Source organism: Bison bison, unplaced genomic scaffold (assembly GCF_000754665.1).
Source record: "Bison bison bison isolate TAMUID 2011002044 unplaced genomic scaffold, Bison_UMD1.0 scf7180017864136, whole genome shotgun sequence".
Classification (NCBI taxonomy): Eukaryota; Metazoa; Chordata; class Mammalia; order Artiodactyla; family Bovidae; genus Bison; species Bison bison.
In genome coordinates this window covers 3,883,989-3,900,995 of record NW_011494708.1, presented here as the reverse complement: position 1 = coordinate 3,900,995, position 17,007 = coordinate 3,883,989, and the positions used below count along the sequence as shown (strand labels likewise).

The following is a 17,007-nucleotide window of genomic DNA, read 5'->3' as shown; positions in this document are numbered from 1 at the left end:
GCTTTGTGGAAGGAAAGTGGGGGTGGTGGAGGGGCGGATTCTAAAAGAAGGGGAAACCTGGAGATTAGAAACTCCTCCTGGTGCGGATGGTAAGAGGTCAGACTCGAGGGCAGGAGGAGCCCTAGGCCGCTCCCCGGGGAGGTTTCCTGTCGCCCTCCACGCGCCTGGTACTTTCCTAAAATGTGTTTGACGCCGCGCCCCCGGCCTCCGGGAGCTGACACCCCCAGTGTCGCGTTTGAGTCATGCCTCTGAGTCACCCAGTCTGGCCACCACTTTGCTTGCTTTTGGATTCCCTTAGCTACTCTCTACTAGCAGTTGGTTGTTTTCTTTCTGAGGTACCCGCTGGTCTTGCTTGTTAGCTAGGGAAAAGTGCTGCTCTCTGTGCTCTGACGTTGTACACTTGTATAGAGTTCGCCTCCCATTCAAGGACACCTTTAAAAATTTTCTTCCCCCTAATCTGTTTCAGGCTTCCCTGCTGGCTCAGACGGTAAATAATCAGCCTGCAATGCAGGAGACCCCCGTTGGAGGGAATAGCTACCCACTACAGAGTTCTTGCCTGGACAATCTCTTGGACAGAGGAGCCTGGAGGGCTGCAGTCCATGAGGTCGCAGACTCTAAACTCTTTTTAGCCTTTTGAAGTAATCCCTGTGTATTAGTTTCTGTTCCTTTTTTTTTCTTTTCTCCACTTATATGACTTACTGGTTTTGCTTTCCTTCACCTTTTTATGTGTTTGTTGAAATATTCATTTCGATTTTTGGATATCGTTTTACCAGGTGCTTTAGTCACAACTCTTTTAAGTGCATTCCTTCCTTTTGGATTATTTGTCCAGTGAATTCCTGTTTAGATTCTTCAATCAGGCACTTTTGAGATTGTCTTCGTGTGGGTTCTGTACCAGTCTAGACTGGCGTTATCTCGGAACTGGTGTCTTAATGACATCATAGACCCACAAATGAAAAATTAAATTGAGTTTTTGAATTTGGGAAAACAGTGACTCCTCTCATACAGAGTTCATATTCTGCTAGTTATACCATAGACAAGAAATCAAGTTTTTGAATTGTTTTCAAGGTTATTAGTTGTGTGTGTGCATGCACATTTGCCTATTCCTTTGATTAAGTAGTTCACAAAGGGAAAGAGAAAATTTAAGAATCTTAAATGCAGTATCTCAGTGCAAAGCTAATTTGGATTAGGCTTGCTTCAAGAGAACAGTGCCCATGGGCACACATTCCTTCAAAGGAATCAAGCCTTTTTCCAAAGGAATCAAGCCTTTTTCCCAAGAACACATTACAGTCATGGTCTGGTCTGGGCTATTCATCTGATCTGGAACCATTGCCATCTAAGAGCCCTAGCCACAGAAAGCCATGGTAACCATGGTAACTCAAATTACAACTCCCATTCACCCTAATACATGCTTTACCTGTATTCTTTCCTTGTCCTAGTAAATGATATTCCATCCTTCCATTTAAGCCAAGAACCCTGGAGTCATTCTCACTTTCTTTCTTTCTTACATCCAACATTCAACCTAACAAAATCTTGCTAGCTCCACCTTCAGAATAGACTCACAGTCCAAACACATCCACACCTCTATGGCAACCGGCCCAGTCTAACCCATCTCATCTCTCACCTGTTGTCAAGGAAGTCTAATAACTAGTTCTGCCTTCATCCATTTTGCCTTTTCTCAGTCTGTTCTCAGTAGACAATTCAGTGTAACTCTCTAGAACTCTCCAATGGCTTTCCTACTTTCCTATGAGGCCTACTGCCCAAACCCCATACCTCGACCTCGTCTCTTCCCCTTGCTCATTGAGCCCCAACCAGCATCATTCCTTGTGTTCTTAGGATGCACCAGGCACACCCTCAACTCCTGTCTTTGCTCTTTTCCCTAGATGCCTTATAGATCCTTCCTTTACTGCTTTCAGGTCTTTGCTTAAATATCACCTGCTCAGAGAGCCCTTCCATGACCACCCTTCACAAAAGTAACTCTTGTTACTCCCTGTTCCCTCTCTCTTTATTTTTCCCATGATCCTATTGTAAACTAACATACCATACATCAGATCTGTGTATTGTGTCTATTATCTGCCTACCTCCCCCCATTACAATCTTAATGTGAGCAGGGACTTTAGTCTATTTTGTTTATTGTTCATACCTCAGCCATCAGAACAATGCCTGCTGCAGGATAGATGCTCAGTAAGTATTTGTAGAATGAATAGGATGTCTTCCACTTCTAGAACAGATTAGAAATTATTCTAAAGACTCACTAAGCCTTCCAGACTTTAAAAGAATATCGAGGCTAGACCAGTAGCAAATACCCCAGTGCCATCTTGCCTGGGGAAGGCCTATAGAGCAAACACCTGTGTTAACTTTTTGCAAAAAACAATTCTTACTCTTGAGTTAGGCCAGTAGTTGTGCCTACACTTCCGTAAAGTGTTTCCTTTACTCTCCATTTTAGCTTCCCTCATAGCTCAGTCAGTAAAGAATCTGCCTGCAATGCAGGAGACCTGGGTTTAATTCCTGGGTCAGGAAGATTTCCTGGAGAAGGAAATGGCAACCCACTTCAGTATTCTTGCCTGGAGAATCCCACGGATAGAGGAACCTAGCAGGCTACAGTCCGTGGGGTCGCAAGAGTCGGACACAACTTAGCGACTAAACCACCACCACCACCACCAGGAAAGAAAACACTATTGGCAGGATATAAATACGCATTCTCATCTGTTGCTAGTGGAGTGAAAATGGGTATGCCGTGCTAAGTCACTTCAGTCACGTCCGACTCTGTGTGATCCTATGAACTGTAGCCCATCAGGCTCCTCTGTCCATGGGATTCTCCAGGCAAGAATACTAGAGTGGATTGCCATTCCCTTCTCCAGAGGATCTTCCCACCCAGGGATCAAACAGACATGTCTTATGTCTAACTTGCGTTGGCAGGCGGGTTCTTTACCACTAGCACCACCTGGGAATCATAATCTTTATGAAAACCATTTTGATAAAACTTATCTCTACCTATTAATCCTACAACTCTGTTTCTAGAAATCTGTCTTATGAATATATTCACATTTGTGAAATTACCTGTACATATAGTATAGCATTGGTCTTCCTTTGTGGCTCAGCTGGTAAAGAATCCGCCTGCAATGTGGGAGACCTGGGTTCGATCCCTGGGTTGAGAAGATCCCCTGGAGAAGGGAAAGGCTACCTACTCCAGTATTCTGGCCTGGAAAATTCCATGGACTCGTCCATGGGGTCGAAAACAGTCGGACACAACTGAGTGAATTTCACTTTCACTTTCATAGTGTAGCATTAGTGATGGTAGAGAATACCTTAACAATCTAAATGTCGATCAAGAGGTGTCTTATTTATTTAAAAATATATATGTATATTCATATAATCAAATAGTATTCATTTGTTAATAAGCAGAGGGTGCTTTTATGTACTTACATGGAAGGATCACAAAGTTTAAAAAAACAAGGTGCAAAATAATTATAGGTAAATAATACTTATTTGCCTATATGTATCTAAAAGGATTCTGGAAGGATACACGAGAAACTAATAATGACTGCTTCGCTGTAAGGAACTCAACTGTTGGAGGATATAGCTGAAGAGGTGGCTTATCTTGGATCCTTTGAATTTTGTAGAAGCACACATATATTTTTTTTCAAAATATAAAACATTTTTAAAGGGGGGAATGAAAGGGAATAAATGTGCAAGAAGAAAAAAATGATCAAAGTGTTTTCTTTTTCCCACCTGCTAGAAAATTATTTTCTAAAAGATGTGATGTATATGATAATAATACCACCTCAGTAGAATTAAGAACTGCAGAACTGTCAGGACTTAATCCCGGTCATCTGGTAGCATTGAGTCCATTCAAGCAGCAAGTTCAGAGTCCCTACTGCTCCATGTCAGATATCATCTTTCATGGTTTACAAAGATGGGTAGTACAGAGACTTCAGGGGACCCCCCAGGTAATAAGAGTACACAGACCAGTTGCAGGGTAATTTCAGGGTGGAGGCATGAGTTTAATCGCATTGGGGTACAGAGGAAGAAGCACCTAACTCTTGCCTGATGGGCCCAGGGAAACCTTGCAGAGATGACTTTTGAGCTAAATCTTAGTGGAGTGGGAGTTCAGAAGACAGTAAGAGGAGGAAGCATAAGAAGCACAGGAAACAGCATGTTCAGGCTCTGAGGTGTGAAAGAGCATCTTGTATTCAGGGGAACTCCAGGTGCTGCATGTAGAAGCGGGGGCAGACAACCTAGGCAGGGTAACTAGAAGGACCTGGTAAAAAGGTGGTCCTCACAAGTTGGTGGGTTCCACTCCCTAAGACTCTGAATGAGTAAATCTGTGCTGGAGCCCAGGAATAGGCATTTCTAAGAAGACTGATCAGGGATTCTGGTGCAAATTGTCCATGAATCAAGCTTTGAGAATCTTTGTTGTAGGAGTTAGATGTAACCTTTCTTCAGGAGTTTCACAGTAAAGGGAGCAATGGCATATAGTTTCTTGGTTAAAAACAATAAATGAAATATTTAAATATTAATAAGTTTGGGGGCTTCAGTATATATCCCCCTGGAGGAGGGCATGGCAACCCACTCCAGTGTTCTTGCCTGGAGAATCCCCATGTACAGAGGAACCTGGTGGGCTGCAGTCCGTGGGGTCGACTGAGCAACTAAGCACTGCATAGCACAGTACCAGTATATATCCAGTAGATGCGTGAAGCAAATAGTGGCAATGAGATGAGCACATTTGTGAAAGGATCGTGTTTTGCTCTGGTGGTTTAAACATAGCAGATGTTTCAACATTGCTTTCATTCTAAGGTTAAGTTACACCAACTCATATTAATGAGACACACCAGAACACTAAAAATTTTACTAGGCAGCCCCATGATGGAGAATACTGGTTCTACCCCCACATTGCATGGGTTCCAACTGTAGAACCTGAGACAAGCTATTTAACCTAGCAATACCTCAGTTTCCTTGCCCGTAAAATAGAGAATAGCAACTAATTCATAGGGTTGTCATGAGGATTCAAAGTGTTAGTTCTGTTGAAAGCACATAGAAAGATACCTGTAACATAGTTGCTATAGTAGTGTTCATTTTTATCACTGTTATTTTTTATTTAATAAATACATAAAATGCCTTCATCTCATGAAAATTGTTGTGAAGCATATCAAATTGTCTTTAATGCTTCAATAATCAATGTTAATATAGCCAAACATAGAGATGATTTTATCCAGATTGATGTTAATTCATTTAACATACCCATTCAGAAATGGCAATGTCATCATTATTATTTAATTTCTAAAAGATTCACATGTTCAAAAAGGTTAAGAAACCTGCTGTAAATGGCCAACAAGAGCCTCTGAGGATGTAAAGCAGGGCTTGATGTGATCAGATTGTGGAGAGGCTGTGTGCCTAAGAAAATCTTCCTAATAACTCTTATTAGAAATTGAAAGCCTTTTGCTTCACAGAAGTCTCTTAACTCATGATTTTCATTCATCCTGATGCCTCCCTTTTTAATGAAAGTATCCCTTTCATTTTCTACTGCGTCCTAGTTAAGGTTAATAAAATGTATATGAGATTGAAAAAGTTTATTTTCCTTAAAAACTATGTAAGTCTATAAGGAAAATGAACTCTAATTCTAGAATTAAAAGAAATAAAGAGATCAATGAAAGTAAGTCACAGAACAGGCTTCAGGAGGTGAACTTGAGAAACAAAAATAAATATTTACCCTTTGCTTTCCAATTGTGTTTGATTTTATACAGGATTCTTTGGCCCTGAGAATTTTCTTTCTTTTTAGGTCCAAGTAAAGCAAAGCTTGAGGAGCGCATGACAACCACTCCAGTATTCTTGCCTGGTGGAGAATCCCATGGACAAGGAGCCTGGCAGGCTATAGTCCAAAGGGTCCCAAAGAGTCCCAGACATGACTAAAGTGACTTAGCATGCTTTCACACAAACAAGCTTAACATATGCAGCACTTCAGGAAGGCGAAAGAAGAAAAATGATAAACCATTTACTCTAATGATGTGAAATGCAAATGGAATCAAATATACCTTTGGTAAGAAGAATGTGTACAGGTCATATAATTTCTTTTTCTTTTTATAATATAAACAAGATAAAGCAAGTTAACACTACCTATACAGGGACTTCCCTGGTGGTCCGCTGGCTAAGCCTCCACGCTCCAGTACAGGTTTGATCCCTGGTCAGGAAACTAGATGCCACATGCCGCAACTAAAGATCCCGCATGCCACAACTAAGACCTCGCACAGTCAAGTAAGTAAATACTTTAAAAAAGAAAAGAAGAAAAAAAAAAAAAACTACACAAAAAGTAACACCACTATATGATTTGTAAAATTCTAGTTGTGAAAGTTGCTTAGTCCTGTCCAACTCTTTGCAACTCCATTGGCCACCTGATGCAAACAAAGAACTGACTCACTGGAAAAGACCCTGATGCTGGGAAAGATTGAAGGAGGGAGGAGAAGGGGCTGACAGAGAACGAGATGGTTGGATGGCATCACTGACTCAATGGACGTGAGTTTGAGTAAACTCCGGGAGTTGGTGATGGACAGGGAAGCCTGGTGTGCTGCAGTCTATGGGGTCGCAAAGAGTCAGACACAACTGAGTGACTGAACTGAACTGAACTGAGTTGTGAAAAGTGAAAGTCAAAGTCGCTCAGTCATGTCCGACTCTGTGACCCCGTGGACTTTACAGTCCATGGAATTCTCCAGGTCAGAATACTGGAGTGGGTAGCCTTTCTCCAGGGCATCTTCCCAACCCAGGGATCCATTCCAGATGGATTCCTTACCAGCTGAGCCACAGTTGCTGCTGCTGCTGCCGCCGCCAAGTCGCTTCAGTTGTGTCCGACTCTGTGCGACCCCATAGACGGTAGCCCACCGGGCTCCCCCATCCCTGGGATTCTCCAGGCAAGGATACTGGAGTGGGTTGCCATTTCCAAGAATGTATTTGAGTTTTGATTTTCTAAATGTTCTGCTTTGTTATATATCTTATATTGTGGTTTTTGATTCCATGTTGAATCAATGTTGAACAGTCATAATCAGCAAAACAGCTGGGGTAGAAAGGAAAAAAGCTTTGGACTAACTCCGTCATTGAGTCCTACCTCCACCGCTAGCCAGCTAGCTAACTTTGGGCAAGCTAACCTTTCCTTATGTGCAAATGGGGGAATGTAAAACCTATGGCTCACAACTATTTTGAAAATTATTTGAGATATTACATGAAATAACTGGGGACGTAGTAAGTACTCAGTAAATGCTGTTTCTTTAGGAAATTCTACCACCCATGACTGCTCAATTTTCTTTTATGTTAGATGGACTAAGACTCTCTGCCTTAGAGATTTGTTGTACAAATCAAATCAGGTAATTATATAGATAATTAAATGGCAAGAATTATCTTTAAATAAGTTTATTGTATTTATTTGGGTTGGCACATTTATTTGTAAAAATTTGAGTATGGTTTTATAGCAAATCAATAGGGCAGAAAAAGACCCCTACATTTTCTCCCCTGGCCTGAGTTACTATTAACCTGGGGCATAAATGACCTTTAAAAGTTTTTCAAAGAAAGCCTACTCAAAGGGTTTACTCTTTGTATCTGTGTTGTTTTGTGTCAGAGATAGTGTAATGATAAGTATCAACTTGCAGATATGACCTTTGTGGCTAGCACCCTTGTCCAAAATAGACTACGGACCAAGATCAACTTTGGAAACAGTCTATTAAACAACCACTGACAAATAGTGAAAGATACCAAACAATTACCATCTCCTGAAATACCTAGCTCTGTCAAAGACAATGGAGAATCCCCGTGAACATCATAATGAGAGTTGTACATTGTCACTTTAAAAATTGCCATTATGTCAGTATGTTGATATTTTTTATTTTAATTAAAAAAATTTAATTGTCATTATGTCAACAAATGGGAATTAAAGAAGAAACCTTGTGAAATGACTGCAGGAAAAAAAAATAAGAATTTTTAAGTAAGCTATCAATAAATATTGAGTACAAATTTAATTCAGTGCAATAGGAGAAATAGAAAAGTTTCATCTCAGTCTCATATTGATGTATTTAATTTCTGAACTGCATTAGAGAACTCTATGTAAAGGAATCCTTAACAACTCCTTGTCACATATTTGGGCTTCCGTGGAGGCTCAGACGGTACAGAATCTGGCTGCAGTGCAGGAGACCCAGGTTTGTCCCTGGGTTGAGAAGATCCCGTGGAGAAGGGAATGGTTACTCACTCCAGTATTCATGCCTGGAGAATTCTATGGAAAGAGGAGCCTGGGGGATTCCCATATTCCAACTGGTATTGTCCTATGTGTACTTTTTTCTCTCTTAAATGGTTATTTGACAAAATTCTACCCTGATTAGCATTCTGTGGAAGGTAAAATAAATTGTATCAAGGTGTTACTAATATAGTATCCCACTAGTGGAAAAAAACATTTCTCAAGATCTTAGCTGCAAATTGCCTCCCATCTAAGTACTTTGAGAAGATTTGGAAATTTATGCTTTTTTTTTTTTTTTCCTTTCTCCCAGCTTTCAAAACCCTTGGCTTAAATTCTACCCTCAGAATTACTTCTGACTTCAGTGAGAGTTATAAACTATCGTTTGGGAGGAACATTTGGCTCTTGCTTTTTCAAGTCTAAAGTTCTCCAGAAATGTTCTTATGAAATGTGAATCTGATTTTCATCATGCAGTTTTACCTACATAGCATCATATTTTCCTTCACCAGCAAACACTAAGTATTTTATTTTTAACTAGCAAGGCTATATCTTTATTTGCATGGTACTTTCCAAGTTTCCAAAATAGGAAACAAATCACAGAATCTAGGCCAAAGAAAAGGACTTAAGAACTGAAAGAAAACTTCTGAAAAACAGATTACATGCAGAAGTACTCAGTTTTATAAAACAGAGGATTTTTTAAAAGTCATATGCCAATCTAACATGCAGCAGAGCCGCTTTCTGTTTAAAGGGATACTGTGATATGCAGTTTGTGAAATGTCAATAATATGATTAAGTCTACACCATCCCAAGCCTTCTGACAAACATTGTCTCAGTCAGTCCTCAGGACAAAGCCGCAGATAGGCTCTCTGAGTGATGAGACTCAGAGAGCTTCACTTGCACAAGTTATACTTCTAGAAGTGGAATACATGCTTGAGAGGTTTGTTTGGGCTTTTTTGCTACAGAAATTTAAATTATTTTATTATTACAATCTGATAGAGAATATATTGTGTCATATACTCAGAGGAGAAGGGGATGACAGAGGATGAAATGGTTGGATGGCATCACCAACTCAATGGACATGAGTTTGAGTGAACTCTGGGAGTTGGTGATAGACAGGGAGGCCTGGCATGCTGCGGTTCATGGGGTTGCAAAGAGTCGGACATGACTGAGCGACTGAACTGAACCGAATACTTAGAGTATCAGATTATAATTTTAAAAGTTATTTATAAAAATATAAATTCTAAAGAATGCAAAAGATTTATTTTTAAAAAGCCAGTAATATTACATATATATGTGTGTGTCTGTGTGTAAATCAGTGATATGAACTAGTAACAGTGAGTGGCTAAGGATAGGTAGCTTAGACAGAGAGAAGACGTAATACTCTTGTGGATTTTTTTGCCATATTATTTTAAAAAATAATTCACCAAGGACCTCAGAATAAAAGAAGCCTACATCCCCTAAACATAAACACATAAATGCTCAACTGAATTCCAGCAAACACTGAACAAAGTAGGAATAGAAGGGAGCTTCCTCAACCTGATAAAGGCATCTATGAAAAATCCAGAATCAATGTCATTTTTAAACATAAAAGATTTATATTTTCCCAAAGATTATATTTTCCCACTAACATGAGTAAGAAGACAAAGACTTCCATCAGGATCACTTGTATTCAACCTTGTACTGGAGATGCTACCCAAGCAATTTGGCAAGAAAATTAAATAAAGGGTATCCAGGTTGAAAAGAAGAATGAAAAATGTCTCTGTTTGCAAATGATAGGACTGTATATACAGAGAATTCTAAGGATTCCACTAAAAATGCATTAGAACTAATATATAAGTTTAGCAAGTCTGCAGGATACAAAGTCAGTATTCAAAAATCAGTTGCCTTTCTGGGACTTCTCTGGTAGTCCAGCAGCAAAGACTCTGTGCTCCCAATGCAGGGAGCCTGGGTCAGGCCCCTGGTCAGGGAACTAGATACCACATGCCAAGACCTGGCACAGCCAAATAAATAAAATATTTTAAAAATGATTGACAGACAGTAAAGAATATTAAAAAATCAATTGAGACAAAGATTCCATTAGCATTAAAAAGAGTAAAATACTTAGGAATAAATTTAACAGAAAGAAAGCTGTTCTTATACTCTGAAAACTATAAAATATTATAAAAAGATAATTTTAAAGATCTAAATAAGTAAATGGAAATCCATGTTCATGGATTGAATTTGATGTGTAGAATCAACAAAATCACTATCAAAATTCTAACTGTACAGTTTGCAGAAATGGACAAGTTGTTCCTAAAATTCATATGAAGATTTAAGGAACCCAGAATAGCCAAACCAATATTGGAAAAGAAAAACAGAGGTGGAGCGGTTATGCTTCCCCTTTTCAAAACTCACTACAAGACTGTAGTAATCAAGGCTGTGTGGTGCATGTATAAGGTAGACATATAGTTCACTGGAGTAGAATTCAGAGTCTAGACATAAACCCTCACATGTGTGGTCAGTTGATTTCTATCAAGAGTATGAAGACAATTCAGTGGGGAAAACATAGCCTTCAACAAATGGTGCTGGGACAACTGGCTATCCATATGCAAAATAATGAACTTGGGTTCTGAACTTTACAACATATATTCCAATTACCTTAAAATGGATCATAGACATAAATGTAAAAACTAAAACCATAGAACTCTTAAAGGAAAGCATATATCTTCATGAACTTGGATTAGCAATGGTTTCTTAGATATGACACCAAAAAGCACAAGCACAACAACAGCAACAAAAATAAATTGTCCTTCATTAAAATTAAACTTTTGTACTTCAGAGCACACTCTCAAGAAAGTGAAAAAAACACCCCATAGAATGGGAGAGAATATTTGCAAAACATTTATCTGATAAGGACTAATATCTGAAATATATAAAGAATTCTTAAAACTGAGTAATAGGATAACCTATAATAGAAAAGAATACTAAAAAACAATGCATATATGTATGAAAACTGAGTCCGTTTGCTGTACAGCCGAGATTGGCACAACATTGTAAATCAACTGTACTTTTAAAAAATTGAATAATAAAAACAGAAATAACCCAATTTAAAAATGGGCAAAGGAGCTAAATAGATATTTCTTCAAATAAGACATGCAAATGGCCAGTAAGCACATGGAAAAATATTCAACATCATTAAGTATCAGAAAAATGCAGATCAAAACCACAATGAAATACGATTTCATGCCCATCAGGATGGCAACAATCAAGAAGACAGATAATGGTGTGTTGTCAAGGATATAGAAAAATTGAAACCCTTAGGCTTTGGTGGTAGGAATGTAAACTAAAGAAGGCATTTTGAAAAACAGTCTGACAGTTCCTCAAAAGGTTAAAGATAGAGTTACCATATGACCAGCGATTCTCCTAGGTATATACCAAAGAGAACTGAAAAACATGTCCAAACAAAAACTTGTCCATGTATGGTCAGGGCAGCATTATTTATAACAGGTAAAAAGTACGAAAAAAAAACAAATGTCCATTAACTGATGAATGGATAAATAAAATTTCGTTTATCTATAAGATGGAACATTATTAGGCCATAAAAAGAAATGAAATACTGATACATGATGCAATGTGAATAAACCTTAAAAACATGCCATATGAAAGGAACAAGTCACAAAAGGCCCCATATCGTATGATTCTGTGTATGTCAACTATCTTGAATAGACAAAACTACAAAGATAGAAAGTAAATTAATGGTTGCCTCAGTCTAGAGAGTATAGGGTGGGGTGTGTTGTGAATGACTGCTAAAGGTTATAGGACTTCTTTTGGAATGATGAAAATGTTCTAAACTTGATTGTGGTGATTGTTGCACAACTTTGTGAACAGACTAAAAACCATCCACTGAGCAACTGAACCGGACTGATTGAATGTACGTACGCTAGCATGAATTATATCCCAATAAAGCTGTTAACAAAAAAAGCAGAAAAAAAACTAAAATTTAATTGTATTCAATTAGAGCCGGCTTCCCTTGTGGAAATTCCCTGGAGAATTCTATGGCCTGTGTGACTTTCACTTTCAATTAGATGCTTTAAAAGTCCATATGATCATAACCTTTACCTTATTCATGTGTGTGCTTAGTCGGTCAGTCGTGTCCGACTGTTTGTGACCCCATGGATTGCAGCCTGCCAGGCTCCTCTGTCCATGGGGATTCTCCAGGCAAGAATACTGGAGTGGGTTGCCATGCCCTCCTCCAGGGGATCTTCCTGACCCAGGGATCGAACCCAGGTCTCCCGCATTGCAGGATTCTTTACCATTTGAGCCACCAGGGAAGCCCAAGACAACTGGAGTGGGTAGCCTATCCCTTCTCCAGGGAAACTTCCTGACCCAGAAATCGAACTGGGGTTCTTCCGCATTGCAGGCAGAGTGAGCTATGTGGACAAATAACTAATAATCTCCATAGAATAGTCATCACTATGTCAGTTGATTGACCCTCTAGCTTCATAGTAGGTTTGAGATTATATTTGTGTCAAGGGTGATGGTCCTTAACATTGCATAAGTGAACTGACCTCGCTTTTTTGTTTGTTTTTGGTCTCATCTCATGGCATGTGAAACTTCCCCGACCTGGGATCCAACCAGAGCTCCCTGCAGTAGGAGCACAGAATCTTAACTATTGAACCACCAGAGAAGTCCTCAGTTGCCTCCTTATAGCCTCTACTCCACCAAATACCCTTCAAGGCCCTGATGACTCAATTGATCCTATTCTACTTTCATCTTATTGAATCTATTCCTCTGTTGTCCATTGATTCAAAAAGAAATATTTCCTGAACACCTCCTATGAGCCCAGCAGTCTTCTAAGCTCCCGTGAAGACTGGTTTGAGCAAGTAAGACAAGATCACTGCCCTCAGGGAACTTGAGTTCAAAGATGGAGACTTAGATAATAAAAGAGTAAACAAACTAATGGGACTTCCCAGGTGGCTGTCTGCCTTCAACGTGAGAGACTTTTGTTCGATCCCTGGGTCAGGAAGATCCCTGGGAGGAGGAAACGGTAAACCACTCCAGTATTTTTGCTGGGAAAATCCCGGAGGAGCCTGGCGGGATATAGTACACAGGGTCACAAAGAATAGGACACGACTGAGCAACTGAGCACAAAACAAACAAATAAGGAGGACCATTTTAAACAATGATGAAAGCTAGGCTAAAAATTAAATAGGAGTGAAAAATGCTAAGAGGAAAGGGAAGTTGATTTTATTTAGATCAACTGCACTCTTAATGGTAAATTCCTTTCATTGTACTTAAACTGCTCGGAAGTACTTTAATTGTGTAATTCTCTTTAAAAGGTTTTCAAACAATACAAGAAGGGAGCAACAACCTTTACAGTTTTAAGTTCATTCTTTAGACTCTAGCAGGATGTGGATACTGAGGCCTTTCAAAAGTATAGACTTGGATATTTCTACCTTTCTTTGGTAAAGTTTACATAGAAAAAGGAAAGTGATGAGCATTCACATTCTGAATGCCTATTAAAAATGGACAAGTCTTCTTAACATCTATTCATGTTTATAATCCATCTCCCCACAGCCCCACCCAACCCTCCCACCCAATGCTGGGAGTTAGATGTTTTTATCTGTATTTCACAGGTGAAGGAAGTGTTTTAACCAAGAACACCAAGGTCAGAAGTGGACAAACCAGTTTCCATGCCATCTTTTTGCCTCCAAGTCAAGAACCCTTTTGCTTATACCAGGTAACCTATAATTTCATGCCATTCCTGCTCTTCCAAAAACCTTGCTTCTTCATTAAGAGGTTTTCAGTAAAAAAAAAAAAAAAAAATACTGTGAAGGGAGTTGGTGTATGTTTAAGTTTGGCCTAAGTGTTTCAGCTTCATTAAAAAAAAAAATCACAATATGTAACTTCCCATTTCATTTCGCCTGTTAGGTCACATATTATGAGAGCTAATATTCAGAAATATCTGTTTGTAAGAGGAGTGATTACTACACTATTTTAAAAGTCCATCTTAACTGTCTTTTCTGAGAAGTGGCTTGCTGTTTACCAGGATAATGCAATTCCTGTTTGTATATTATAAAATTAGTAGAGTTTATATGAAGAATCTTTTTCTTTTGTTCTACCCCATGAAATGATGCCTTTTCATGATGATTAAAAGCAAGACAGCCTAAAATGCTATATTAGTTCACAAAAATTTCTCAGAATGATATATTAAAACTGAAACTGAAACTGTTATGGAGGTGGTAAAATCTACTCACATTCAATTACCTTTGGGCAAAAAAAAAAAAAATAGATACCCTCAGTATCTGCAGTATCTGTACTATGTGTTAATAATGGTGATGACACTAGCATGAAACTCAGGGTGAATCCTCTAGATAAGGGTGCTCTTCTAAACAGAAGAGTTCCTTAGAAGAGTGGATAAATATGTATACCCTTACAGTTGACTAAGGTGTAAAATGAGACACACTCAAGATGTTATACTAAATTTTGCCTAGAACATAGGAATCATTTTGAAATGTGACTGGTTTTCAGCTTCTTAGCTGACTTTCCCTCCCCTGCCCTGTCCCTAAATAGTTTATTTTTTTGAGGAATACAATATTTATTTCACAGTCTCATTCCTATTTTGGAGTTCTTTTCTTTCATTTTTTTGGCTCTGGAGGGAAATACGATGTTTCTTCAGGTCAGGTTGCATATTATGAGATAATAATACAGCTTTCTCTGTCTTATGCTTTACCCTAGGAGTCTAGATTTTAAATACCTCTAAAATGATTAGTCTTAATTCTACTTCAATAGATTTGACAGATTAACTTCTTTAATGGTTTTAATTTGTATTTCAGTAACTGCAGTGGTCTTCCTGTCTCTAAAATGTGAATTTTCCTAACTTGGTGATATTTTTGGTGTTGACCTTTGTTGTTCTCCCCATGATGCCCTCCCACCCTGCATCGGCCTCCACTGTTAATAATCACCTAACTAATGTGTTAAAGGAGAAGGAAATGGCAACCCACTCCAGTGTTCTTGCCTGGAGAATCCCAGGCCTCGTGGGCTGCCGTCTATGGGGTCGCACAGAGTCAGACATGACTGAAGCGACTTAGCAGCAATGTATTAAAACAACAGGCTTGTCAGGCATACTGCTTCGAACTTTCTAGTTTTATAGGTTATATTGAGCAAATATTTGTGATTAAGAAGTTCCTTTTTAATACCTCTATTTATTCTTCATTCACTGTAAAGGGCTTCGTTTCTTTTGGAGGCACACAACTAGTGTGGAGTTCAGCTTTGTCCATCTCATATAAATCCCCTATAGGGTTAGTAAAACTGCAACCCATAATCCCTTCTTTAAAAAAGTGCAGTGATTATTTGTGCTTATGTTAGTTCCAAATATTACAATAGTTTCTGGATTTTTGCCACATTCCTCTCTAGATAGTCATTTGGGAGACTTTGTTTATAATATGTGTTTTGAATGAAATTTAAAAATTCCAGGACCACAGGATGCAAGACCCAGTTGTGGGTTAAACTTAATTTTTGCATTTTTTTCAGAGAGGCCTTACTTAGATTACAACAATAGCAAACATTGAATAGAAAATGAGAGAAGGTATGTTTTCTCCAGGGATTAGTGTTTAAAAGAATATAAGAGAAAGCACGGTATTTCCAAGGATTAGGGAATGTTTTCAAAGCGGCCTGTAGCATTCAGTTGGTGGTTTAGGTAAATTAAAACATTAAGCTGTTTCATGGATATCAGAAGAAATGTTTTCTTCAGTGATTGTGCTAATTGTGATTTTAAAATCACAAACAAAACCTTACATTTTAAATAGCACCCCTCCCCCCAAAAAGTAGTTAAATTCTTCAGGATTTTTTTTTTTTTAACAATTTAAGGCAATGTTAAAAATATATAAGCTCCTCTGGGACTTTTTCCTTCTAATAAATTTTATTTTTTCCCCTCATAGTCTGCTTATTTTAGAAGCTGATGCTTATTAAAGAACCCTCAGATTTTTTGACCAAATGAATTGATTTTTTTTTTAATGTAAATTAAGGTTTTTTGTATCTGATTACAGCTTCATGCAGTTTTTTAACTTTACAAAGTCTACCCTTTGTAAAGTTAAAAAACTTCATAACCTGGTGTGTCTGACTGTTCTTTGCTGTTCTTTTGCCTGTTACCCCTTGGATAGCTCCTTTTATTTTCCCCCTTAGGTTTTTTTTTTTTTTTTTAACCTATTTTTAAACTTGTTATTTTGTATTGGACTATTAACAATGTTGTGATAGTTTCAGGTGGACAGCAAAGGATGTATCTATTCTCCCCCAAACTCCCCTCCCATCTAGGTTGCCAAGTAACATTGAGCAGAGTTCCCTATTCTATACAGTAGGATCTCGCTGTCATCCATTTTAAATATAGCAGCATGTACATGTTGATCCCAAGCTCCCTACCTGTTTCTTCTCCCCATACGTCTCCCTGGCAACCATAGTTTGTTCTCTAAGTCTGTGAGTCTGTTTGTAAGTTTATTTGTATCATTTCTTTTTAGATTCTGCATATAGGGGATGTCATACAATGTTTCTCCTTCTCTAATTTATTTCACTCAGTATAACAGTCTTTAGGTCCACTGAATATATCCTTTTACTCTCCTTTGCTTATAAAACAGAAAACAGTACCCACAATAGGCAACACCTGTAAGTTAAGGCCAGCATTCTCTTTCCATCTTCTCAGTGTCTATACACTGATGGATTTCTCCTCAAGATGTTTCAGTTTACATTCTCTCTATAAATCAATCTCTCTCACACACACACACTCACACACACACACTCACACACACATACACACACACACCCCCCCC

At 38.5% G+C, this 17,007-nt stretch overlaps 1 protein-coding gene across 3 annotated transcripts in view; it reads right to left on the bottom strand.

The window, feature by feature from the left end:
• The window catches only part of RBPJ (recombination signal binding protein for immunoglobulin kappa J region), a 242,553-nt gene that overhangs the window by 116,371 nt on the left and 109,175 nt on the right, over positions 1 to 17,007 (bottom strand). The window lies entirely within an intron of this gene.